Source organism: Oreochromis niloticus, linkage group LG3, assembly GCF_001858045.2.
Source record: "Oreochromis niloticus isolate F11D_XX linkage group LG3, O_niloticus_UMD_NMBU, whole genome shotgun sequence".
Lineage (NCBI taxonomy): Eukaryota > Metazoa > Chordata > Actinopteri > Cichliformes > Cichlidae > Oreochromis > Oreochromis niloticus.
The window spans coordinates 63,363,505-63,389,956 of NC_031967.2; the positions used below are offsets into that span (position 1 = coordinate 63,363,505).

The window sequence follows — 26,452 nt, forward strand, 5'->3', positions numbered from 1 at the left end:
CACCATTACAGTTTCAGCATACAAATGCAGACTGTCTAAATGTGAACACATTCAAAAAAATAATGTCTCAGAAATAAGCACAGCTGTTCATGTTTGTCATTATAGTTTTATTTGTAAGAAAATTGTGAACTTCATATTGTGTATCAAGTCAAAGAACATTTGACACGTCTGAGTCATTCCTTTGCCCTATGAGAGCTGGAATAAATATATATCCTGACAGTTACAGTTGAAACAGTAGAGACAGGTAGAAATGGGCTCAGATTAATCTTTGCTTAGTCAGATACCTCCTGTGTTCAGTCCACCGTATTAAAAAACAAACAATTGCACAATCCGTGTGATTTTGCATCCATTTCCAAATCGTAGTCAAGCAGCCCAGTCTCATACATAGGTAACAGAAATGTCTCTAATGTAGACGTGTACAGTGTAGTGTAAGGATTAAAAGATCATAAAGGAAACACTAACATTTATGTGAAACTAATTGTAATAAAAAATGAACAGGTGCTTTATAGATTTAAAAGAAAGAATCTGAAAACAACACTTTTTTGGTCTAAGTGGTCAAAGTAGAAAACAGAACTGATGTTCAAGAACAAACCGTAGCTGCACTAATATTACACATCTCCATTGTTGTGATGAACAGACATGTTGCTTTTAAAAACACATGCAGTGTGTGACCATGACTGTCCACTGAGACCATGAACGCCACTTCGCTGAAGTCTTCTTCTTCTTCTTCTTCTTGCCATTAAAATGGAAGCAGAAAGAGCACGAGGTGCTTTGATCTACTGAAAGGAAAAAGCAGAACATCTGAGCTGAAACCATTAAGATAGAAACAATCGCTCAATGCAGTGTCTCAGGTAGCTTAGCCTGTTACAACTGTTGATACAAGCTCAGTACAGTTAAAACACAGTGTCAGGGAACTCCAGTGTGGGAACTAGTGGCTTTAGGTTTGTAGTCATTTAACTTTCATCCATTCATTCATTTAATTCAGGAGGAAGAAATGTCAGGTTGGTGCAGGCTGGTTACATGCATTTGGTCCCATGCTGTCTTTAACCAAATGACTTGGTTCATTTTATGGCTGGGCTGTATGTGGGGTTATATCATGTTATTTGGGCAGGAGTACCTGTCCTCTGTTAGGCTTAGAAAGTTTCTCCAACAGTTTCTCCATAAGCAGAGCTTCTAACTCTTTTAGCTTTTAGCACATCTGTAGCTGTGCAGGCTGACAGGTTTTTGGTGGCTCTTTTTACCCCACACTGGTTGTGAGTGTGTAAATAGCCCCACTAGTTCTTTTGGGTTGCAGTTAACTTGGGAGGAAGGGGGGTGGGTCTGCCAGGACTAGATGACTAAAAATGATCTGGGATACATAAATTTCATAATGCATGCAGACATCTCTATCAATTAAACCTGGCCTGAGGGCTGCCATTTTTTACATTCAGTTATTTCTCTTAGAAATGTTGGATCTAAATAATGAATGTGTTACAGTTAAACTGACACTGGTCAGTGTAAATGGCTCACTGGGACATAGAAACCTTTAAATTAAATACCATCACCTGATATCGAGTGTCAAACAATATCAAAGCTGTAAAAGCTGTTTACAGTCACAATTTATAAAAACTATGATTGTAAATAAATTCAAACTAGTGAGCTTTTCTCTTTGTGCTGAATATCAACACTGTGACTTCTTAGACTGTAAGCTTTACATCAGCACAGTTGTAGAAGCCGTCACTCCAAATGTCTTTTGATAACAAGAAAAAAATACCTTTTCAGTCCACGGCCTGAAGTTCTTCTCCAAACACCTTCTGCCATCGGCTTTGTCTGCTGGTTTGAAGACAATAAACCACAAAAAGATGATTTAGTCACTTTGTCTGCATCATGCAGCTCGAATGTGTCGTGTAACGATGTTGAATAGCCGTCGTTATCCCTCTGCTGTGTCAGTAGGATTGTACTGTACAGCATCTCATTGATATGTCAGGAATGCTAATGTAACACGATAACAGACGTCTGGTCTTACATCATTAAAATATAACGAGCAGGAGATATTTAGATATTTTTATATTTATGTTACATTTTATAGCTGACAGATATTACTAAATAGATAGAATTTACTAAATGGTTGATGTACATGAAAAATATGTCCATAATCACAAATGACCATGAGAGCCAGTAGAATTAATTCAACTGGACACTCAAAAGACGTCCTTAAATGTTCTTTAAGTGGCAGAACAAATGACCAAACAGTTAATCGCTTACTTGAGATGAAATCTGCTTTGAAAACAGCTTCTAACTGGTTCCTCCTTTAACAGGATGACTGCTCAGGGGTAAGGCCATCATGCAGTCCAGCAACCTTTATGGTTCTGCTTTGATTCACCAGGAACTATTCGGGAAACCTTTCAGCACCTCCTGTGAAAGACACAGGCATAAACACACAAACATTTATTAACATGTTCCACAGTCTTCCAGTTTGATTTTCTCATCCTGTGGACAACAATGTACAGGGAAGCAGGTTTATTGTTAACTTTTGTAAGGTTTCTTTACTGAACATATCCAGCTGCAGCTCCACTGTGATCCTGGATAAGCACTTAAGAAAATGTGTCAATAAATGGACAAACATCAACTTACTATATTTATCCAAACAGACGGGACCAATAATGCTTCACTGAGTTAGAGACTTTAACAGTCTCTTCTATGTAAGAATGTCTCGTGATAGACCTGCAAACTTGACAACAAAGGTTTTTCAGACTACATGTAGCTGTCCTCTATGTCAGCTCACACATTTACATTCATGTCACACTTATTTCTGCTTTCCTATTTTTATCATTACATTTTGATTGGATACCTTGAGTTTGTAAATGATCAGATTACATAATTGGGATACAATTCAATACAATTCATGTATCCAATTCAAGGTCGTGGGAGGATGAAGCCTATCCCAGCTGATACAGGACAAAGACAGGCTGCCAGTTATCGCAGGGCTAAGACAATACGTGTAACAGAAAAATCCACTTAAATGTTTGATATTTCTAATAATAATCATAATTATGACTATTAATTAAAATATTATTTAAAGGTTTCTTTATAAATACATTTTGAATTTTTTATAACCCCTAGAATATAAACCTGAGCTGTTTCAGATTCTGACCTCTGACCTCAGTGACCAGGCTGTGTCCTCACTGCAGCTCCCTCTTGGAAGTACGTTTGCTTCTTGTCTTCCCCCAGTGATGACTGCCTGCCCTTAATATCACGTGCTGTACCTGAGGAACAAACAGGACAAACACTTGCCTTCATTTAAGAAGTACATTCATACAGAGATAATCTATGGAAACACACTAGTTCACCCTTTGGGAGGAATCAGTTCCTGTGAAACATTTCTGTAAATCAACATCGTGGAGAATGAATGAAATGAGTTCTTCAGGTGACTCAGCAGATCCACACTGACAAATAAAACTTCTGTGGAAGAAGAATCTGGAATTTTTTGATTTCCAATCCAGTTAAACTATTAAGGATTAAGCAACAGTGCTCATCTTTGCTCTTCTGAAATCTGTGTTAAACAACAACAAACATAAATTAGTAACAAAAATACAGCTGAGTAGAAGCTTTACACACCACCAGCAGCCATAATGCTAAATTTTAATCTTCAAATGTTTCTGAGCCGTCTTCAACCTGCTTTTAACAGAGAAAAGTCCCACAGTCAATGCAGCCTGACTCAATCCTAGATGCTCAGCACACACAGAGACACAGAGGGACTGTTTAAAGTTTAGTGTTAACCTGAGTCACTGATCATTTACAGTATTACAGAGTCTGGCAGTCTTTGCATGATGTCCACGTCACTGTAAGTTTCTAGCTGACTCTCAGGTGTGACAGGTGTGCCAGCAGGAAAGAGTAATAATAACCTGCATCCTGAGGTTTGTCATGCAGGATTAAAGGAGCCAGGCTTTGTTCACACAGCTAGGATTGTATTTTACACTGACCCTGGGTCAGTATAAGTATCATACAGTTTATACGAAGCACTGAAACTTGCACATACTGTATTTATTACAGATGCATTGAAGCTAATCGAGATATTTACTGTCAATCTGTGGCTGCGATTAATCACTTTACTGGAAACTTTATTAACTAGTAACTTCATCAGTCATGACAGAAGCTAATATTTCTGTCCCAACATTGTTTAAACAGTAACAGCTTTACTACAATATATCTACAAATGTATCTTAAAGCTGTTATATTAGCACTCAGTGTATTACTAACATAACCACATTAACATTATTGACACTCGCTGACTTTTAATAGTCATTCTATAAATGCTGTCCGTTTAAATGGTCTTACCTGTAAACACTGCTGTATCCACCGGATTCCAGCCAGAGTGGATTCTGGAATGTGAGTGAAGTTGGCCCCCCCACCTTCTTCAAATCAAACAAAAGTGGTATCAAACGTTTGTGCTACGTTTGTGCTGGTTTGTGCTGCAAAATTTTTCGTTTGTGCTGCTATCATTTTAAAGATATTAATAAAAATTTCTACAGGTCATCAGAGGTCAACCAGCCCCCCCACATTAATTAAATCAAACAAAACGGGTGTCAATCAACTGTGCTACGTTTGTGCTGGTTTGTGCTGCTAAAATTGTTGTTTGTGCTGCTTCTGTTTTAAAGATATTAATGAAAAGGTAAAGGTCAACCAGCCCCCCCACATTACCCAAATCAAACAAAATTTATGTCAAACGTTTGTGCTACGTTTGTGCTGGTTTGTGCTGCAAAAATTTGTTTGTACCGCTATCATTTTAAAGAATTAATAAAAATTTCTAGAGGTCAACAGAGGTCAACCAGCCCCCCCACATTAATGGAATCAAACAAAATTGATGTCAAACGTTTGTGCAGGTAAGTAAATCCCAAAAGGTTGATTCTGTTCATCTGGACATTTTCAGTTGGAGAAACGTTTCGTCACTCATCCAAGTGACTTCTTCAGTCTCAGCTGACTGCAGGTTTCCCCAACCTTATAAACAGTACATTTGCAGAGAAGGAAACTAGCACCACTGAATGAACAATGGGCTGGGGGTTAGTTCCATGATCGTTAGTATGCAAATTCTTATGACCATTGATCAACGACTACTAATCAAAGACACAGATTCTCGAATGGCCATGAGTACCATTCACAGAAAGTGGGGAATGGCTGCAATCACAGCTTTGTAAGATGGTGAAAGATGTACCCTTGGGCCCCCCTTCTCGATTCAGAGATGGTCAGCATCCTGACAGCCCGATGGACGAAGCTGTCTCTCAATCTGTTTGTTCTGGCCCGGAGGCTCTTCAGTATCCTTCCTGATGGCAGCAAACTGAAGACGCTGCTGAAGGGATGAGTGGAGTCACCTGTAATGGAGAGGACCTTGCAGATGAGGCAGGTGCAGCTGCTCTCACTACCCGAACTCATGGCGGCTTCACGCCCTCGGTCCACGCCTTCCTGGATTGGGAACACCTGGGCCTCATCAGACTAGCTGGTATATTAGAAGGAGGAGATCAGCTGTTCAACGCTGGATTGTTGTGAAGGCTCTAGTCAGTACACGTCTAGCTCAAGTTTCCTGTGCCTCCGTCTCAGAGACTTAACGAGTGTTTCTTTGTTCCTAGACTCCCTGGACCCGTGTTTCCCCGTGTGGAGTGTGGAAGGAGTGACTGGTTGCTAGTGGAGAAGAGAGAGGTTGAACTGAGCGCGTGTGTGATTTCCCCGTTTTCCCTGGAGCCCTGGACCCCTGCCCCTCACGTCTTCTTGTATATAGCACTAACCCCGCACTGTCTGTACATACACTTGGTGAAGATCTGTAAATAAACTGTCTCTGTTTAAACGCTACTCAGGAGTCCTGCGAGTGGATCCTCTAAGCAACCCGTGACACCTGGTCTCTGTGACATCATCGATGCACTTTGGGATGTAGGCAATGACAGTTTCTGTATATTCCTGAAAGTCTGTGGTGTTGTCGTGTGTGGCAGCCTGTGGTGGAAAAGCAGTCTTGCAGTGCCTCTGAGGACCCTTCTGGCCACACCTGTACCTTCTTACGAACTGGTTTGGTGACTTTGACCAGGGGCCTGGGGGAACCCATGGCACACCTAGGTTTCTGCCTGTAGTACTGACCCTCATGCAAAATAGGTGGAATTAAGACACAGTTCCAAAAGCAAACACAACTGATCAGTGCTGAGAGTGGTCCTGTTGCTGAGGTTGGGGTGATCCTGTAATTTCTTATGAACTACCTCCAACGCTTCTATGACTGGGATGCAAGTGAAGACAGATGTAACATCTCTCTCTCACTGTACATGTACTGTTTATAAAATTAGGGAAACATAACCTGCACAAACAAAATAATTTGCAGGACAAATGTCTGACATCAATTTTGTTCGATTTGAAGAAGGTAGGGGGGCCAACTTCACTCACATGTGTTTATAAGGTTGGGGAAACCTGCAGTCAACTGAGACTGAAGAAGTCACTTGGATGAGTGACGAAACGTTTCTCCAACTGAAAATGTCCAGATGAACAGAATCAACCTTTTGGGATTTACTTACCTGCACAAACGGTTTACTTACCTGGATGATTAAGCACGCATCAAGACGTTATTTTATTAAAATTTTTTAAATAATAGCAGCACAAACCAGCACAAACGTTTGACATCAATTTTGTTTGATTCCATTAATGTGGGGGGGCTGGTTGACCTCTGTTGACCTCTAGAAATTTTTATTAATATCTTTAAAATGATAGCGGTACAAACAAAAATTTTTGCAGCACAAACGTAGCACAAACGTTTGACATCAATTCTGTTTGATTTGGGTAATGTGGGGGGGCTGGTTGACCTTTACCTTTTCATTAATATCTTTAAAACAGAAGCAGCACAAATGACAATTTTAGCAGCACAAACCAGCACAAACATAGCACAGTTGATTGACACCCGTTTTGTTTGATTTAATTAATGTGGGGGGGGGTGGTTGACCTCTGATGACCTGTAGAAATCTTTATTAATATCTTTAAAATGATAGTAGCACAAACGAAAATTTTTGCAGCACAAACCAGCACAAATGTTTGATACCACTTTTGTTTGATTTGAAGAAGGTGGGGGGGCCAACTTCACTCACATACTGTGTGTGCAATGAACAGGGCAGAGCAGAAATAAACACAACACTGCTTGATAAGATTGTTAAGGTTTGCTGTGTTTTGAATATGTGCCCCAGTGTGGTTGTCAAACCAGCGCCAAATGAAACTTTCTCTTGTTGAGCATTCATAAAGCTGTTGTGTTGCATGCAGAGGTGGGTCAAGTATCCAAAAATTGTACTCAAGTAAGAGTATCATTACTTTAAAATATTATTAAAGTAAAAGTAAAAAGTAGTCGTCAAAAAAGTTACTCGAGTAAGAGTAAAAAAGTACTTGGTGAAAAGGCTACTCAAGTACTGAGTAAGTAGCGAGTAACTGTTTGAAATGTTCGATTTATTTTATAAATAAATGCTATCAGACAATCAAAAATAAATATACAAATTTTAGTATTTTCAAAAGGAATATATGTAAAAAGATCCACAAAATAAGGCACAATTCTAATTTCAAGATTTCAGTTTTTCACAACGTAAAGCTTTTTCAAGCAAAACCCACAGTAAATATATTCACATTTACAGCAGCCTCAGAGAAAACATTAGAACGAGGCAACTTCAACATAACAGACTACAGCTGATGCGCCAGAATGTCATACTAGGGGTGGTTTTTTTAAATACAAGGAGGGATTAAGTAAATCGGAAACAAATGACACAGAGATGCAACAGGTATAATCAGGAAAAGTTTATTCCCAAGGCGGACAGCAGGAATTTAAAAAAAACCAAAACATCTGTGCTAAAATTCCACAAGAATAGACATTCAAACAAAACTTATTTTGTATACTAAAATACCCTGAAGTATAGATAGTGGATTAACACAATGTTGTATGTAAAAATGTAAAAACTACACTCACAAATAAACACTGAAATCAGAGTAAAACTAATTATAAAAAACAAATACAAATTCCCACTATGTGGATGTACATATGTGTATGGCTCACTTTACCATAAATTGTTTCTTCAGTCAGTGAAATGGTGCTTCAGCTTCAGCAGCAGTTTGCTCTCAAGGTTCTTGCTGTGAAGCTGTGACCATTTGCCAGTGAACAGGAGTCCTGCATGACTAAAAAGTCTCTCACAGGCTGCAGATGCAGGAAGAGCTGTATTGACTTTGATCGACAGCTTCTTGATCTGAGGAAAGCCATGCAATAGCTCCACACCTCCAGTGAATGGACATGAAAGGTATCTCTCCAGTTCCTCTGCTACTGGCTTTCCTGACCCCCATGGATCCATCATCTTCGTCAGTTAGGCTGCTGTTTGTGCTGGCCTCATCCAGCTCTGTGTCTAGGTGATGTCTGATGAAGTGGAGACCTGTGGAAAGATGTAAGGTTTTCAAAAGAATTAGGTCTGGTCATTATAGTGCTGTATACACTGCCAAGCTGCAGATGTTTGTTTGGAGGAAGCCTCCAAAAGATGGCCATACACTGTACGATGTTTGGCCCATTTTGAGACGATTTTTCAATCGCACAACCGTTTTGGGGATCGGCCGTGTTTTGCCTTAATCGTGTGTGCATCATGTAGTATACATGGGGTAACGAAAAGCAGTTAACACCTCACGACCAGCTCCCAATCATCAATCGTATGGTCGCATGATAATCAAACCAGTTTAAAATCCTGTCGCCTCTCACACTGCGCAGCACAAACACAGAAATGAAAGAAAAGGTGGAGCGGCACGGCAGTGCAGCGTGTGATCTGGACAAAAGAGAGGGAGGCACAACTTGTAGGATGAGGCAAGCTCATCCGAGTACGGAAGCGTAGAGCTGCCACCGGGGCAAAAGAAAAATAGAGCTATGTCACGTTATAACATGAAAGGTTTATTGTTCTAACAATATACTTTTAATGTTTGTACAATATACCTTTCACGTTTGAACAATATAATATTTATATTGTACGAACGTGATAATTATGTATATTGCAATAACGTGATATTATATTGTTCAAACATGAAAGGTATATTGTACAAACATTAAAAGTATATTGTTAGAACAATAAACCTTTCATGTTATAACGTGACATAGCTCTATTTTTCTTTTGCCCCGGTGGCAGCTCTACGCTTCCGTATTCGAGGCTTTTCAATGTGGCCTCACAAAATTATCACGACTACAACAACCATGAAAAGTTGGATGGACATTGCTGCTCAATCACAGCTGCCTGGTCAATGTTTTTCATTAGTAATTTAGCAAAGTTGATGGTGTCTGTGTCTGTGTGAGTGAAAGACAGAGAGGGAGAGCGAGGGACAGATTTTGTATAATAAGCTTCATGTTATGGACGCAGTTTGAGCACTCAGGTCGCATCAGAGCATCAGGCCTATAGAGATTGACAGACCACGTGACTTTCGCGCACTGCATGCCAGGAACTCGTGGAAAAACATTCAAATTACCGCATTAAATGCAAGCATTTGCAGCACCGCAAAACGTTTATTCTCCGGTTCCAGTACCTTCTTGGTTTTTCTTTCCTCACCAAAAAAGCAATGTACAAAACGAAGGAGAACAATGCCGGTCCGTACCCAGACAGACTCGACGAAAAGGCAAAGAAAAGGTACTTGGAAAAAAATCAAAGGAGTGAAAGGGTCAGACTCTTACGAGCACACAGAGTTGACAAAAGACGTCAGCGTGCTGCCCAACTTTCACCACGCTCAGATTTATAATTATACGGTTCTTGGAGTGAGTGCATACACTCATGAAGTTTTTAGTAACTTCAGGTCACTGCAACAAGCCCAGGTACAGTTTACCGACGGATGGGTACAGGACCTTGAAATGCACCGTGTAAAACACAAGACCATCGTACGAACAAAGGTAAGTTTACCAGTCTCACAAATCGTCTTCATAAATACACGTTCGTTAACCATTTATTAATGGGACCTTTGAGCTCACGGTAATTAATTTGTAGTGAAAAGAATATCTGGTACGCATTACAGAAATGTAGCAGTGACAATAATATTGTATGCTGTAATCGCACTGGGCAATTAGTGATACAAAAATCTATATCCTGTGAATAAAAGTATATGTTTTCAGCGCCATATAAGACGTATTAACTACTACAAAACACTAAGCTTTGTGGAAATGCTTGGAGCAGACTAACGTGAGCTGGAGTGTATTCGAACGTTATATTAGGTCTTCTGATAGCGGCAATCTAGGCAATCCGTCGCCTCTTCGTGACTTCCGAGACATGGCTTGGATTTCTTTTCCACGCCGGAATCCGATAAAAACCAATCGCATTTCCCGTCGGCTTCACGTGGCTGTCGTTCGCCCGGCTTGTGCAGTTAATAATACAACAGCTTCTTGCCATTTTTTGTGTCTTTTTATCACTGTGTAACTGATTTCAATTGAAAGCCTGTGCCCGCTAGTACCTCTTGCCACGAGTTCCCAGAATCCTTTGCGGTTTTACCCCTGAATGACGTCACATTTTCAATCTCTATAGTGTGAGACCCTGCATCGTGACCTATGAACTTCTAACCTCTGCGATTTAATTGTACAGTTTGAGCAGGAGCGGAATAACGTGACTGAAAAAAACTCGCACAGTGTTTGCCCAGCTTAACCTCTTAAGCCCCAAGGGGGTTTCTGAGCTTCCTGCTCGAAAATGCAATGCCTAAATTAAATTGATTATTTCTCTGCAATTACAAACTCTGTCCTTACAATCTTGGAATCAAAATTAAGCTAACACTTGGGACATTTAATCAGAGGTGTAAATATTAAAGCAGATATTACTGTGTCAAAGTTACTGAGACTTTGTGGGAGAAACGTTCTCCCACAAAACGCTACGTCCAGATGAACAGATTCAACTTTTGGAGATTTACTTTCCTGGATGATTGAGAATGCATCAAGACTTCTGTTTAACAGTTAAAGCAGTAGAGACGAGCTGTTTGCATGTTCGTGGAACTCTAGCGTCATTAACCAGGCTAGCTGTTAGCTTACAGCTCACGCTAGCTAACCAGCGAGCAGTTAAAAAGACAGCTGAAGCTGCACAAAACACCCACAAACTTATCTCACTACAACGTATCGCCGGAAATATGACTCGCAGCTCGAGCTCGACACAGCTGCTGTAACATAAAACTGACATCCAGCTAACCACAGCTAAAAAGATATTTAGAGAAAACTTACCGTTTCATCAGGTTACGAGCTGATTTGTTTAACGCTGAAAAGTTGGTTTGTTTTGGCTCTCACTGAAGACACCGACACTGCAGACATAGCTGTTCTTTTGTGCTGCTTTTAAGCGAAACATTCTTTGTATGTGAGGCCAATGGTGTTCATCCTCTTCGGCTCTAGCCTAGACTCTGCCATCATATTTCTTCTTCCCGTGTGTCGCTACTTTGAAACGCTTGGGCCGCTCCGCCCGCCACGGGTTCAAACTGGTCTTGTGACTGTATGGCCACGTCTTATTGGTAAAAAAGTTACCGGAAACTCCACTGACGGCATCTTATCTAATGTGTTAAAACTATTTTTTTATTTTTTTTAAGTAACGAGTCGAATTTTGCAAATGTGGCGGAGTAAAAGTACCGTTTCTTCTTTATAAATGTACTCCAGTAAAAGTAAAAAGTATCGTGCAAAAAAGGTACTTAAAAAGTACATTTTTTTCAAAAACTTACTCAAGTAAATGTAACGGAGTAAATGTAGCTCGTTACTACCCACCTCTGACTATATATCCATATCTGCAATTCTGATACTTTATTAGTTTGGTAAAAAAGACATTCCTATAACTTTAATAAGACAAAGACTAAAATGTAACAGAGATAACATAAACTTGATATACATATCTATACATGCAGCTTCCTAAATGTAACATTCAGGATTATTCACTGCAGCTACAGAAATCAGAGCTACCTCATCAGATCCAAGTGTGACATCAGCTGACACTCTTTACAGGAGATTCCATCTGAACTCTGTGGAGCCTGATCTCAAGGTTTTTAAGTCTGACCCTGAAACCAGAAGAGGATCTTTCTCTCTCTTCAGATTCATTGTGATCCAGTGATTTCAGTCCTGCATGATCAGGCTGATGTTTGCACAGAGCAGATAATGAAGTGAATGTTTTTGCACATTGGTAACAGTGAAACAGTTAATTTACAGCGTGGAATCGTTTGTGTTCGGAGTATGAACTGAGATTCCTGAAGCTCTTGTCACACTGGTCACAGCTGACGTTCACTTCCATGTGTGTACATTCATGTTTGTTACGATGACCTGATTGTGAGAAGCTTTTGTCACAGTGTCTGCACTTGTATGGTGTCTCTTCTGTGTGGATTCTCTTATGCTTTTTCTTTAAGCTCATGTGCAGTGGTGAAGGATGACCCACACTGGTCACAGATGTGCTTTTTGACCCCACTGTGGAAGAGGTCATGTATTTTTAATGTACTTGGTGTGTGGAAGCCTCTCCCACATTCTTTGCAGTAGTTCATTTTGCCTCCAGTGTGTCTACGTTGATGTGGTTTTAGGTCCCGTTCATGACTGAAGGTTTTTCATCAAAGGTCAAAGAGAAACTCTTTCCCACCACCACAGTGACGACAGGGTTGAGAAATGGATCCATGTGCGTCGCTCCGCTTCTAAACAAAGACATTGCAAATCAGGGAATTCCTTCAACGTTTTTATCCTGAACGTCGCCTGAAATAAAGAGCATCTCTGCCAACGTCCAATTACATTTTACTGTTTACATTACAACACTCAGCTTACTGAGAGAAAATGAGTCTTCATTTTTCCAAACAGTTCATTCAGTATAACTCCATAAGTTTACTGATCAGACTTTTTCCAAACAATCTGGTTAAAATTACAAGATAAAAATAAATACATACCTCACAGTAACTGCACTTGTAGAGTTACTTTCTGGTGTGGATCTGTTGGTGTTTTTTCAGCTGATTTGGAGCTTTAAAAGTCTTCTCACACAGGTCACATTTATAAGGTCTCTCCTCAGTGTGGCTAAACATGTGTTGTTGTAACTGTGCATCTGTTGTAAATGGTTTCCCACACTGATCACAGCAGTAAACATCATTTCCAGTGTGAATCCGCAGGTGAATATTTCGGTAGTGTTTGTCACTGAAACTTTTTCCACAAAAGTCGCAGCTGTACGCCTTAATTCCAGAGTGGGTAACTAGATGCTTCTGTAAGCTGCTATTTTGAGCCAAAGTCTTACCACACACCTCACAGCTGTAAGATTTAACTCCACTGTGGATGAGTTGGTGTTTTTTTAAGGTTTGAGCCTGGGTAAAAGACTTTCCACACAACTCACAGCTGTAAGGTTTAAATCCACTGTGGATGAGTTGGTGTCTTTTTAAGTTTCCAGCCCGGGTAAAAGACTTTCCACACAACTCACAGCTGTACGGTTTAACTCCACTGTGGATGAGTTGGTGTGTTTTTAAGCCTCCAGCCACGCTAAAAGACTTTCCACACATTTTACAGCTGTAAGCTTTAACTCCACTGTGGATGAGTTGGTGTTTTTTCAAGTGTCCAGCCTGGGTAAAAGACTTTCCACACAAGTCACAGCTGTAAGGTTTAACGCCACTGTGGATGAGTTGGTGTGTTTTTAAGCCTCCAGCCTCGGTAAAAGACTTTCCACACAATTTACAGCTGTAAGCTTTAACTCCACTGTGGATGAGTTGGTGTTTTTTCAAGTGTCCAGCCTGGGTAAAAGACTTTCCACACAAGTCACAGCTGTAAGGTTTAACTCCACTGTGGATGAGTTGGTGTTTTTTCAAGTGTCCAGCCTCGGTAAAAGACTTTCCACACAACTCACAGCTGTAAGGTTTAAATCCACTGTGGATGAGTTGGTGTTTTTTCAAGTGTCCAGCCTCGATAAAAGACTTTCCACACAACTCACAGCTGTAAGGTTTAAATCCACTGTGGATGAGTTGGTGTCTTTTTAAGTCTCCAGCCTGGGTAAAAGACTTTCCACACAACTCACAGCTGTAAGGTTTAACTCCACTGTGGGTGAGTTGGTGTTTTTTCAAGTGTCCAGCCTCGGTAAAAGACTTTCCACACAACTCACAGCTGTAAGGTTTAACTCCACTGTGGACAAGTTGGTGTGTTTTTAAATGTCCAGCCCGGGTAAAATCCTTCCCACACTCATCACAGCTGTAGGTTTTCTCTCCCTTTCTTCTGTGAGGTTTGTCGGCCTCCTGAGAGCGCTGACTTCTCGCTCCATGTTGGTCCTGCAGTGACAGAGATACAAACAGAGGCAGTGAGTGAAATGCAGTCATGGAACAAACTGAAACTCCCTCCATCAGTGGAATCAAATATGTCAACAAACACATTGTAGGTGTGTTTCCACCACCTTCTGGTGGCAGTATCACATTACGATGATGTGACACAATGAGAGGTATAATTAAAATGACATTATTGAAGAAATATTGATCAATGAAGAAAATCTTTTCCGAAAATCTTTTACGAAATTGCAAGTTCAACTGATGATATTGTTGTTTCAATGTGTGCTTACAAAATATGATCTTTGTATTTTCTTGTAACTTCTGTGGTTTCTGATTTGAATGTAGATTCTGTATATATGGATGAGCCCAGGATGCAAAAGATAAAGCTGCTGTTAACGGGTTTTTAAAAACACACCAGCTGTGCACACAGTTTCAGTAATATTGTGATATTTCTCTCACCTTTTGTGTTGAAGTCATTGTTTCCTCTGTAGTGGCTGAGCTGAGTCCAAATGGATGAAATTGTTCCTCTGTTGCACCACCAGACTCCTGTTACTCAGCTGGGACACACACACACACAAAGGATATATACACACACACACACATATATACATATATACACACACACACACACACACAGCACTGCTGTCCAGCATTGTGTTTATCAAAACTCTTTTTACAAATCCTGCTGGAATACGTGAGGTTACAGCTGCAGTCAAAGCGAGATGGAAATAATTAAACAAGCAAGCGAGCGCTCAGCTTCTCCCAGCATGCTGAGCTAATGATTAGTTGGTGTTTTTCTGCAAACAGTCTCTCACTCTGTCAACATGTTCACAATAAACTGTGAACACACTTCGCCAATTTCACGGATTTTTGATGGTAGCGACCTTTTGGAGACTTTTACTTCCAGGTGAAGAATCAGCCGTTTTTATTTGCGCTGGAAGAAAATAAAATACAGATGCATCTGGAGATCATCCTATTAAGTCCTATCTGGTTGTTCAGTGATGACGTGACGAATCCTACTTCCGGGCCTAAAGTAGTCTGCGTTTAATATCGCTTTTGTGTTGTTAACATGTTTAATGTTTCGTATTTTCTTCTATTTAATCTCAAAAAGCTCCTAAAACAGTCAGTGATCACTGTTGACCTCCCTCGGCTTTTATTACCGCTAATCATTTATTAAAGCTCAGTTTTTAAAACCTTAGGATGTAACTACAGCCCAAGCAGCAGTATATGAATGACTAACCTCGTATTGTGGATGGATTATCTCAGTTGTTCTCCTGACTGAAGTTTGGTCCTTTTACAGCATCCTGCCATGCGATTACATTTGTTCCTGACCACCGAGAAACCTCACGTTAACTTTTATCGAGTGGAAAAAAAGTTAGCTTGTGTATATTATGCTAACATAGCTGTGTCGCTAGCGGTCACGTAGCACATCATTATATACCAGCTAGCCAAACTTCAGTAACCCTACAAACGTCACTGCTGTTTAGTTTTCTGTCTTCATTTATGTTGGAAGTGATAACAGAGCTGTATGTTTTAATTTGTTTCCAAAACCCCGCAGTCAGGACATGCTATATTGTATTTAGATAGAAGCTAGCGAGCTAACTTCCTGCTAACTTCTAACTCCGTTAAATGTCATAAATTCCATTTTCATGGATGCCTGGATGTTAAACTCAATTGTTACACCTGGTAGAGCAGAACACTGATGACTTTATTAAAGATGAAAGACTTTAGACAGTTTTTCAACTCTCAGTAATGCCACAGTGATCGTTTGATATATAGACCTGTAGCCGAGTTTAGGCCCAGACACGGCTAGTGACGTCAGACCCCCACGCTTGTACCTGTGGCTTCCTGTCCTGGGGGTTGGCTCTTCTCCTGCCCTGCAGACTATTTTTCTGTATGTATTCTTACCCCCTAGCAACCACCAGATTATAATGTTGCAGACAATCACAAACTCTACAGTCTGTCTAACTCCAGTGTATACCAAGCAATCTATTATTCTCAACAGAGCTAAACTCAACATAAACTGAACCCACATTAAAGTTAGCTCGGTGCTTACCTTTAGATGAGCCCACAAACCGAGAGAAACTCCGTGATGAAGCTGGAAGTCTTTCCAAACAGGAAACAGATCAGGGAGCAGAGACCCACGTGGTTCACGCTGATCTCAGCTACGATCCAGGAGACAAGGGTGTGCAGATCGATGCAGATATCGATCCAAACGTTGGTAGTGGTATATGTTCCTGTAAGTTTACTACTTTACTCACGTTTCATGAAAAAACAGCTCTCTCTGCTCGACTGCTCTCCTGCACACACACTTTCTCCGCCCCCTTTTCCTAACTCTGTGGCGATTTGTTACTGTGCGGTCACGTGACTCAGCTGCATAACGTAACCACGTGGGGTGTAATTTCGAAATTAGCGCCTATCTCCTTTTCCTAAACTATTTTTTCTTGGCCTCGATGGAAACGTCATCGTGGGAAGGAGATTTGCTAAGGACTCAGTGAAAGAGAGGATCGGTGCTGAGAATTGGAACAGCCTTAGGCTGTATCCCAATTCAGGTTCTGCAACCTTAAAGTACGCAGCCTTAACGGTCCACAAGGGCCGCGTACTCAAAGACCGCTAAGGCCGGAAGTGCGAGGCTTGTGAAATAGGACGGTCTCCATCGCGCTGCCTAGGTTGCCTAGCAACCATGATACCAACCGCTGGAAACTTTTCATACAGCTTTGTGTGACAGAAATGAAGGAGAACATATTTTGTTAATTTGTTTGTTTGGTTTCTACACGAGCTTTGTGTGATTTGAAACGTATCTGAGTCTGAGACCACAGGACTGTAAAACATGATTGTTGGGCTTCATTTCTGTACTGAACAGTCATTTAAGATTAGCTAGTAAATAACAATTATGTTGTTCATGAGACTAAAGTCAGTGTAAATATAATGTGGCCAATATTATAGTTATTATATTAATCATTATTAGTTATTACTGCAGTGAACTTGAACAATTCACGTGAACAATTCACTTTTATTGTCACATCACATGTGCAGGTACACTGGTACAGCACATGTGAGTGAACTCTGTGTCAAATACTGAGCTTCAGTAAAGATTCAAGTTTCAGTTATTTATATTTCCCATCACCTTAAATCTTCACTCAAAGACAAGAATCTTTTACAGTGTATAAATACGTATAGATGTATCATATGTAAGAGACAAATATTGTTCATTTAATTTGTTGGCATTACTAAATTTGGCTCAAAGCTTACATATATGTGCAAAAAGTAATTGTATGAGCTGTGATAACTGTTTCTGATAGAATGAAGATCAGACTGATATATTAAATATTCCTTTATTGGGTGAGAAAATCAGACCATGTCATAACTGCTTTAAGTCATACAGAATAGATATCAGAGCCTTAAACAGGCTGACTTCTGCTAAATGGGTCAAACTGGGCAGAAAGTATACAAACACATAACATCCTTATAGAATATGATGTAACACTATAGATCAACTTACCTCAGAATATATAAAGCATATAAACAATTACAGCAATATGATGCAACAAACACAGCAGTACTACTAATCCAAAATACTCAAAGCTTCATAGAACTGAAACAAACATTTATTTTTAGCTCCATTCTGCTGCTGATACATACTTTAGGTTTCTGAATATTAAACTTGTTGCTGCCTTTCATAGTGTGTAACTTGAAGGCCCTGAGTACTTTCTCCCACACTGAAAACACTGGGATTATAACATTATTTGAACATTACCTAATAAGACTGATTCAGGACAGACAGTTAGTTATGTTAAACTTTCCTAGCAGTCCTTCACAAACAGGGAACAGTCTGTCTATTCTCTCCATCTGTCAGCTGCTGCTGGCTCTTCCTCCTCCTCTTCCTCACACACTGCTGAGTTTGTCCTGGTGGATCATCAGGGGTGCAAAGCCTCACAGATGATGTGCAGCAGTGGGTCCCTCAGTCTGTCCTCACTCTGGACACTTGCAGTTGTCACACATGGAAATCAAATGTGTGATAAGCTGCAGGATTCAAACACAAGTGTAACTTATAAATACATGTTATAAACTTTTATTCCACAATCAGAGAGAAAGAAACAGAGAGAGAGTGCAGGACAGACAGACAGGTGACAGTCTCAGGTGTACACACTGCTACAAAACAGCACAAGAGAAGGAGGATTTAGTGTTTGTGTTATTGACTCTGTGCACGTTAGCATATGCTACTTCCGGTGCGGAAACTCCTGTGGGGAGCTTTGTTTCCGGTGTCCTATTCGCGCCCTGTTTACGGTCCAAAACAAGTTAAGCAAATGAATGAATCAAGCGGCGATTTACATTTCTATAGATGTTTTGGGCATTTAAACAAAATATATCTGTAAATGATGTTCATCGACTTGTCAGTATTTTTCCCCCGCGCCTCAGAGCAAAAGAGAAAAGGGATTCAAATGTTATATTTCTCAGCAGTCCCTCGTTTATTGCGGGTGTTATGTTCTAAAAATAACCAGCGATAGGTGAAATCAAGTAGCCAGTTTTATTTTTTGACGCGTGGACATCGTGGACATACAGTACTGCACTTCAGAGTCACACTGCTAGCGATCGATGCAGCGATTCTGTACTGTACAGGAGAGACGTCACGGAGGAGATCGTCTGCAGCGATCAGGACGCAGGACACAATGTGATGTAAAAAAAAAAAAAGCATGCAAACTTGCACTAAAAATCTGCGAAACAGCGAGGTGAAAGGTGAACTGCGTTAAAGCGAGGGACCACTGTAATTTTGAAGGTAAGTCACAACATACCCTTCGTAAATACTAATGTATAGAAACCCTTACCAGCAATCATTCATTTTTTGTGTGGTTTTTTTTCACGGTTTATTAACATGCTGTGTAGGTGTGTACTTGACTAGCTGATATCGACATAACGGGGAAACATGTGGTTTGACTATTCCTCACCTGTAGTTTGAATGTTGAACATTTGCCTGTTTAAATCATAAGACCAGTCACTATACAGAGATGTGCTTCTGAATGTGGATGATGTGTCTTCTGATTCTGTAATGCAGTTCTGCTTGTGTTGAGTGATGTAAACAACTGATCGATCTAAACTCTTTAAACGTCAAAATTGATCATTAGATTTTTTATGACACAACAGTGGTGAGTGTTCCCACCTTCTCCTCTTTGTAACTTAATGCGATCTTTCCGTTTTCGAGTTTTGGACATGATTTTGGAGTATATCTTCGCAGTAGCGATTGACCGCAAAGTAAAGCTACCGGAAATGTACAACCCCACATCCGGCCTCACATAGTCAATTACGAGTGCTAAACAAGAAGAGTTCCAGATGGTCCAGTGGACACATGTGTGACTCCTGTGATTAAAGCATCTTTCTTTCAGCTTAACGAGTGAACCGTCAGCTCGTTCAAACACACGTTAAAGTCCGTTTGGCTCGATAACATATATCGGCAATATAACACAGCTAACATTAACAGTGCAGTGAATCCTGCTTGTGCCGTCATATTCAGGACTGCAAATCGAGCAGCATCACTAACTTTCAGCCTGTTGTGTTTGTGGATATATGACTGACTTTAATTATCCACAAAATCATCACATTCTCTGTAAGATTAAGTTCGACTACTGAAATGCGTATATTTTAAAGTAAAGACTTTTAAACCAAGTTAGTACAAACATCACTAATGTCACATAATTTTGCCAACAGTAATGCTTTAATGTTCTTTGTTACTAAACATTTGCATATAAGTTACATAATATTCTGTACTTTTAAAAGTTTACTCTTCGGCCGCTCCGCTTCCACCGTTTTGTTCGGCAAAATTATCCACACCCACCGCCGCGCTATGAGTTGTGGGATATGTTGGGCCATGAAGTCTACACGGCCACATCCTTCAAATTCAGGGAAATAAAGGCCGCATTTCGAGCAGCCTTTGAATTGGGACAACCTTCGCCGCGTCGCTGTGATGTAATCGGCCTTAAAATGCGGCCTTTGAGGCTGCAGACCCTGAATTGGGATACAGCCTTACACTCGTCTCTCTGTAACGATGTGCCACAGAATGTCCGCCTGTTGAAACTACATTGTGCAGGAGATGAACTACAAAACAAACATCTTACTTCGTCACAATGTGTTTTAAGCCTGTTGTATAAACGAGAACAGCCTGTTAAAAATTTCTTTTTCATTACAACATTTGAATGTTAAAGAAGAAGGACCCTAAATACACATTTAGGGTCAGATTTACTAACATGTGCAGCAGCTCAAAGACGTCTTTTCGTGTTAACCCTTTAAGACCTACCATAGAACCAAATCCGCCAGAGCTTACTTTATATTTTTTACATGCTGTAGTGCCATTTTTGGGAGCATTTCAAGTTGCTATACATCAATACAACTGTTATAGCCCATATTTTAATAATATGTATGCATTAAGTCCATAGTAACTACATTAATTGCAAAAAAGTGCAATAAACTACAAAAAAATTGAAAATCGCTTTTGTTTTTTTTAACATGTATTTCTGCATAGAGAAATTTAAGAGGCTTATCCCTCAAAACTTTAAATACAAAAAAGTTGCAAAAAATAGTTTACAACAACAGGAAATTTATTTTGAGTGTCTTCATAGTTCTATTTTTGAGACACAACAATTTTTATATAGTGCAGGAAAAACAGAAAACAATCCTATAATGCAAATTTGCAAAAACAAAACAAAACAGCATGTGCATCAAAATAAACTATTTCCAGTAGTGCAATTCGAGTTCTAAGCATTCCAGAAACTATTCAGAAAAGCGTAAAGTCAAACATGACTTATAAAAACACCCATATAGGTTTTCAGGCCTACAAGTAAAAAACTACATTTTCCGAAAATGACGTCACTTCCGGTTTCGGACAAGAAATGGCGGACATGCGATAGTTCGCGCTGATGTCTGTTTCAGTGTGGGAAGTGTTACGAACAGCTGATCGGATCAACAAGGCGTGTTTTTGGAATATTATGTTTTTGTTCCTGCAAGCGCTTCTTATGCAATTTTTGCAAAGCTATATGTGGTAGTGATGGTGAGATGAAGCCTCGTGATGAAGTGAAGCTTTCCATCCAACTGGTCGACTCATGGTTCAAAGCATTGTGATGATTCATTTGCTCTACTGCGCCATCACAGGGGACGATTCAAGTGAAACAGGCTCTGTGATTATAATGATGTGTAAACCTCTAAACTGATTAAATAAATAAATTGTTTTCTTGGTTATTTATCCCAAGTATTGTCTCAGTATGTGTGATACAAAAGAGAAAGTGGAAACTATCAGGACAGAGTTTTGGTATGATTGTGTAACTGTTAGCCTCAGACAGTCAGTCAATAGTATAATTCAGATAGAAGATCAGTACATTTACATATTTTTAGAACTATAAAAGGAAAGCTGACACTTTCGAGACTTTATCTAATCTGTAAGCATCACAGCAGATGCCAACGTAGTCAACGTAGCTGAGGCTAAAACAGAAAAATGTAAATGTAGGCTGACATATTTCCATTTCCATCAGCTCAGTGGAGCAAAGAAAAACCCCTAAATGAGAGATGCCTTCCTTATTTTAGTCAGAAATATAAAATCGGTTTATTTTTCTTTTTATCATATTCATCAAGGCTTATGGGTTTTCTCTCTCTACATTACGTTTCATAGGTTCACAGAATAAAACATCATGATTTATGAGCTCTTCACATGTTTAACTTTTAAAAGGTCCTAATTATAAGTTAAAGTTCACACTTTCATAAATTCAGCTTAAATCAATGTATTCGGTTGCTGATAATATTTTCTTTTGGTGGACTGTAGATCTCAGCACTTTATTAAATAAATAAATTACATGAATACATAAACCTCATTAAGCACCAAATTGTGTAGTGTGTATTGTGTAATTATTTGGACGTATTTTTCCTGAGTGGCTCTTGTGCATGTATTTTTTGCTTTCTCTCTGTGGTTTAGGTTTGGTTGAGCAGACAAGGCTCCATCTTTGGGTGAAGCTGCTATCATCTGCTCTTTGGTCCATGCACTTGTTGCTCATTCATTAACCACCCCACAAGGACGCAGCTTGTGCATAAAGTCTGCATATCTAGTGCAGTAATCAGGCTCCTCAATGCATGTGTTTATATACTTTTTTCCAATGACGTCTCTCTGGCTTTCCAATGTTCTCTGTGTGGCTGAGGAGCTGTCCCAAGCCATGGATCTACTTACCTGCCAAAGCCAAGCTTTAAATTACAAGATGTCTCCCCTGAAACATTGTCTACCTCTGCCAACTGCCTACCCTGCTTCCTATGACCTCCAGCACCTACTGAGAGTGAAACTGTTCCCACTACCCTCACAAAAAAGCTAGTTTCTTTTTAAGAGTTTATAAATGTACATTTCCTTTACACCCTGGGAGATAATATAATATGAAACACGCACACACACACGCGCACGCGCGCGCGCGCGCACACACACACACACACACACACACACACACACACACACACACACACACCAGGTAACAAACACTACAGGACCAGTTTGACCAGAAGATTGGAAGACACACATGCCTCTTTTCCACCCACACAGAGCTGCTGAGGATCCAGTTTTCTCACATACTTCAAAAGCCTTAAGAAAAGATAGAAGAGATTATTATCCAGCATTAGTATCTGAATCTGGAATCATTTCTATGGAAACTAGACTTTCAGCTTAATTTAAACCTTAAATGTAATCTCAGGTAGTCAGGTTTAAACTCAGGTTCAGTTATTCACTGAAAATCCCGACAGACTCAGACATTTAGAACAAACTAAGACCATCGGTGCTGGAGGAAATGTCTGCTGTGGCTGCATCACTCTGCTCAACTTGGCTGTTATTCAGTCTCAGCTGACTGCAGGTTTCCCCAATTCTTATAAACAGTACATTTGCATAATGACTGAAACCAGCCCACTGAAGGAACAATGGGATGTGAGGTCAGTTCCTTAATCATAATTATGCAAAATTCTTATGATCATTGATCAACAACCACTGACCAAAACCCACTGATCAAAGACCACCAGCATTTCCATTTGCCAGAGCTCTCACATACAGTAATGAGTAGAGTAATGATGTAGTAATGATGAGACATTCTTTCAATATACCATCAACTACATACTTCTAAACACAAATGATTACATACAGCATTCTACCATAAGTAAACTTATATAATTAAAAGATTATACTGACTACTAAGTATAAAAGATTATATTGACATTATATTGACAGAGCACAAACTGGATCACATCTTGGAGAAGCTCACTGCAGTTGTGAGTTCTCAGAATCTGCTCTTTGAGCACAAGAATGACAACATCACGGAGCGTAAGGTTGATAACATCATGGAGAAGCTCACGGCTCTCCAACGGGAGATTGAGAGACCAGTCTCGGACTGTTAGAACAGCTTTGAAATTCATATGAGTTGTTCGCACTAAAGTAAAAACCACCATCACTTCATGCGGATACCCCTCCGGCGCCAGCTGCTGTCTCAAGGCTGGAGCTGAACAACAACACCCTGATAACGACTGTGTTTAGACTGTACCTTCCCATTCTATGCAAGGCCACCTGGGTTGGCTGGAAGACTGTTTACTTAGCTTGGCAGGGAGAAGGACACTGTCTCAGCTGAACTCTGGACACATACACACACAAAGACGCACACAGACATATATACACAAGCAGACATACACTCATCCCCCCTCCAAAAGCCTTCGACGCTTATCCCCCTCCGCTGCTGACGGTGGATCATGGAGACCAGCGCTTATGCTGCAGGCCCGGATGTACTGTCTACACTGGCTGTTTCTCACCCTTTACCCACCCTTGTTGCTTGTCATGTGTTTCTTTGGTGTATAAAGAGTTTTTTCATGTGCTATGTGCAGAGGTGTTTTTTTCTGTTCTCAAACTGATCTCCCTGTTGGAGCTCAGTCTGGGGGGTTATTTTTTTCCCCTTATCTTTCCTCATGTTGTGTTTTTCCATTGTTATACCCCTCTGACCTGTCTTCCCCATGTGATGTTTTATGTAATGAAGGTATGGTCGAAAGGGTAAGACGGCACTGGCACGGCTGGCAGCCTTAACCCAATTGCCATCGGGATGAACAAAGTACAATCAATCAATCAATCAATCAAATTGAAAGATGGTGAAATTAAATTAATTAAAAATTATGTGTGTTTGTTTCATTTATGTAACCATGATAATCATAAAGAGGTTATATCAGATTACCCTGAAATTTCTTCAATCTGCCTTTGATGTCGTTCAGTCTCATTTTACTCAAGTTAAATTGATGTTTAATCCAGAGAAATCCAAGTTCATGTTATTCTCAAAAGAGTTATTAGCTACATCTGCTAAGATTAAAACTATCTAAGGAACTGAAATTGAAATGGTCACATCTTACAAGTATCTAGGGATCATTATACAGGTCCTTCTCAAAAAATTAGCATATTGTGATAAAGTTCATTATTTCCTGCAATGTACTGATAAACATTAGACTTTCATATATTTTAGATTCATTACACACAACTAAAGTAGTTCAAGCCTTTCATTGTTTTAATATTGATGATTTTGGCATACATAACTCGTGAAAACCCAAAATTCCTGTCTCAAAAAATTAGCATATTTCATCGGACCAATAAAAGAAAAGTGTTTTTAATACAAAAAAAAGTCAACCTTCAAATAATTATGTTCAGTTATGCACTCAATACTTGGTCGGGAATCCTTTTGCAGAAATGACTGCTTCAATGCGGCGTGGCATGGAGGCAATCAGCCTGTGGCGCTGCTGAGGTGTTATGGAGGCCCAGGATGCTTCGATAGCGGCCTTAAGCTCATCCAGAGTGTTGGGTCTTGCGTCTCTCAACTTTCTCTTCACAATATCCCACAGATTCTCTATGGGGTTCAGGTCAGGAGAGTTGGCAGGTCAATTGAGCACAGTAATACCATGGTCAGTAAACCATTTACCAGTGGTTTTGGCACTGTGAGCAGGTGCCAGGTCGTGCTGAAAAATGAAATCTTCATCTCCATAAAGCTTTTCAGCAGATGGAAGCATGAAGTGCTCCAAAATCTCCTGATAGCTAGCTGCATTGACCCTGCCCTTGATAAAACACAGTGGACCAACACCGGCAGCTGACATGGCACCCCAGACCATCACTGACTGTGGGTACTTGACACTGGACTTCAGGCATTTTGGCATTTCCCTCTCCCCAGTCTTCCTCCAGACTCTGCATGCAAAAGTTGCTTTCATCCGAAAAAAGTACTTTGGACCACTGAGCAACAGTCCAGTGCTGCTTCTCTGTAGCCCAGGTCAGGCGCTTCTGCTGCTGTTTCTGGTTCATAAGTGGCTTGACCTGGGGAATGCGGCACCTGTAGCCCATTTCCTGCACACGCCTGTACACGGTAGCTCTGGATGTTTCTACTCCAGACTCAGTCCACTGCTTCCGCAGGTCCCCTAAGGTCTGGAATCGGTTCTTCTCCACAATCTTCCTCAGGGTCCGGTCACCTCTTCTCGTTGTGCAGCGTTTTCTGCCACACTTTTTCCTTCCCACAGACTTCCCACTGAGGTGCCTTGATACAGCACTCTGGGAACAGCCTATTCATTCAGAAATTTCTTTCTGTGTCTTACCCTCTTGCTTGAAGGTGTCAATGATGGCCTTCTGGACCGCAGTCAGGTCGGCAGTCTTACCCATGATTGCGGTTTTGAGTAATGAACCAGGCTGGGACTTTTTAAAAGCCTCAGGAATCTTTTGCAGGTGTTTAGAGTTAATTCGTTGATTCAGATGGTTAGATTAGTAGCTAGTTTAGTGAACCTTTTCATGATATGCTAATTTTTTGAAACAGGAATTTTGGGTTTTCATGAGTTATGTATGCCAAAATCATCAATATTAAAACAATGAAAGGCTTGAACTACTTCAGTTGTGTGTAATGAATCTAAAATATATGAAATTCTAAGGTTTATCAGTACATTACAGGAAATAATGAACTTTATCACAATATGCTAATTTTTTGAGAAGGACCTGTAAATCAGAATTTGTCATTTAAAATTCACATTCAGAGCCTTGTGTCTAAGTTGAAACTAAAACTAAGTTACTTTTTTAGAACTCAATCCTGTTTCTCCCCCCAAGTGAGAAAACGCTTGATTCATGGAACTTTTTTACTTCTTTACCTTTATTGGATTACGGTAAACTGCTTTTTATGAATGCACCTGCCCACTACCTAAAGAGGTTGGATACCGTCTACCATTG

At 40.1% G+C, this 26,452-nt stretch overlaps 3 long non-coding RNA genes and 1 pseudogene across 5 annotated transcripts; 1 reads left to right on the forward strand and 3 right to left on the reverse strand.

Annotated features, from left to right (window-relative positions):
* LOC112846316 (zinc finger protein 85-like) overlaps nucleotides 1-26,452 on the forward strand; it is a 241,768-nt pseudogene that overhangs the window by 10,061 nt on the left and 205,255 nt on the right.
* Nucleotides 87-3,837, reverse strand: LOC102081382 (uncharacterized). Of its 2 annotated transcripts, none has more exons than XR_268665.4 (4): nucleotides 3,141-3,837; nucleotides 2,245-2,394; nucleotides 1,754-1,812; nucleotides 87-779 (listed from the first exon to the last, which is right to left on the reverse strand). It is a non-coding gene; the product is annotated as an uncharacterized LOC102081382 (long non-coding RNA). The 2 variants fall into 2 exon arrangements; XR_268664.4 differs by having other exon boundaries at nucleotides 3,134-3,837.
* LOC102082251 (zinc finger protein 235) lies at nucleotides 7,768-14,160 on the reverse strand (the record flags this gene model as incomplete). The annotated part of the gene is made up of 3 exons (XR_268568.4): nucleotides 7,768-8,405; nucleotides 11,195-12,627; nucleotides 12,874-14,160. It is a non-coding gene; the product is annotated as a zinc finger protein 235 (long non-coding RNA).
* Nucleotides 14,167-16,338, reverse strand: LOC109201387 (uncharacterized). 2 transcript variants are annotated; one of them, XR_002061410.2, is made up of 3 exons: nucleotides 16,277-16,338; nucleotides 14,680-14,777; nucleotides 14,167-14,226 (listed from the first exon to the last, which is right to left on the reverse strand). It is a non-coding gene; the product is annotated as an uncharacterized LOC109201387 (long non-coding RNA). The 2 variants fall into 2 exon arrangements; XR_002061411.2 differs by lacking the exon at nucleotides 14,167-14,226 and adding an exon at nucleotides 14,555-14,568.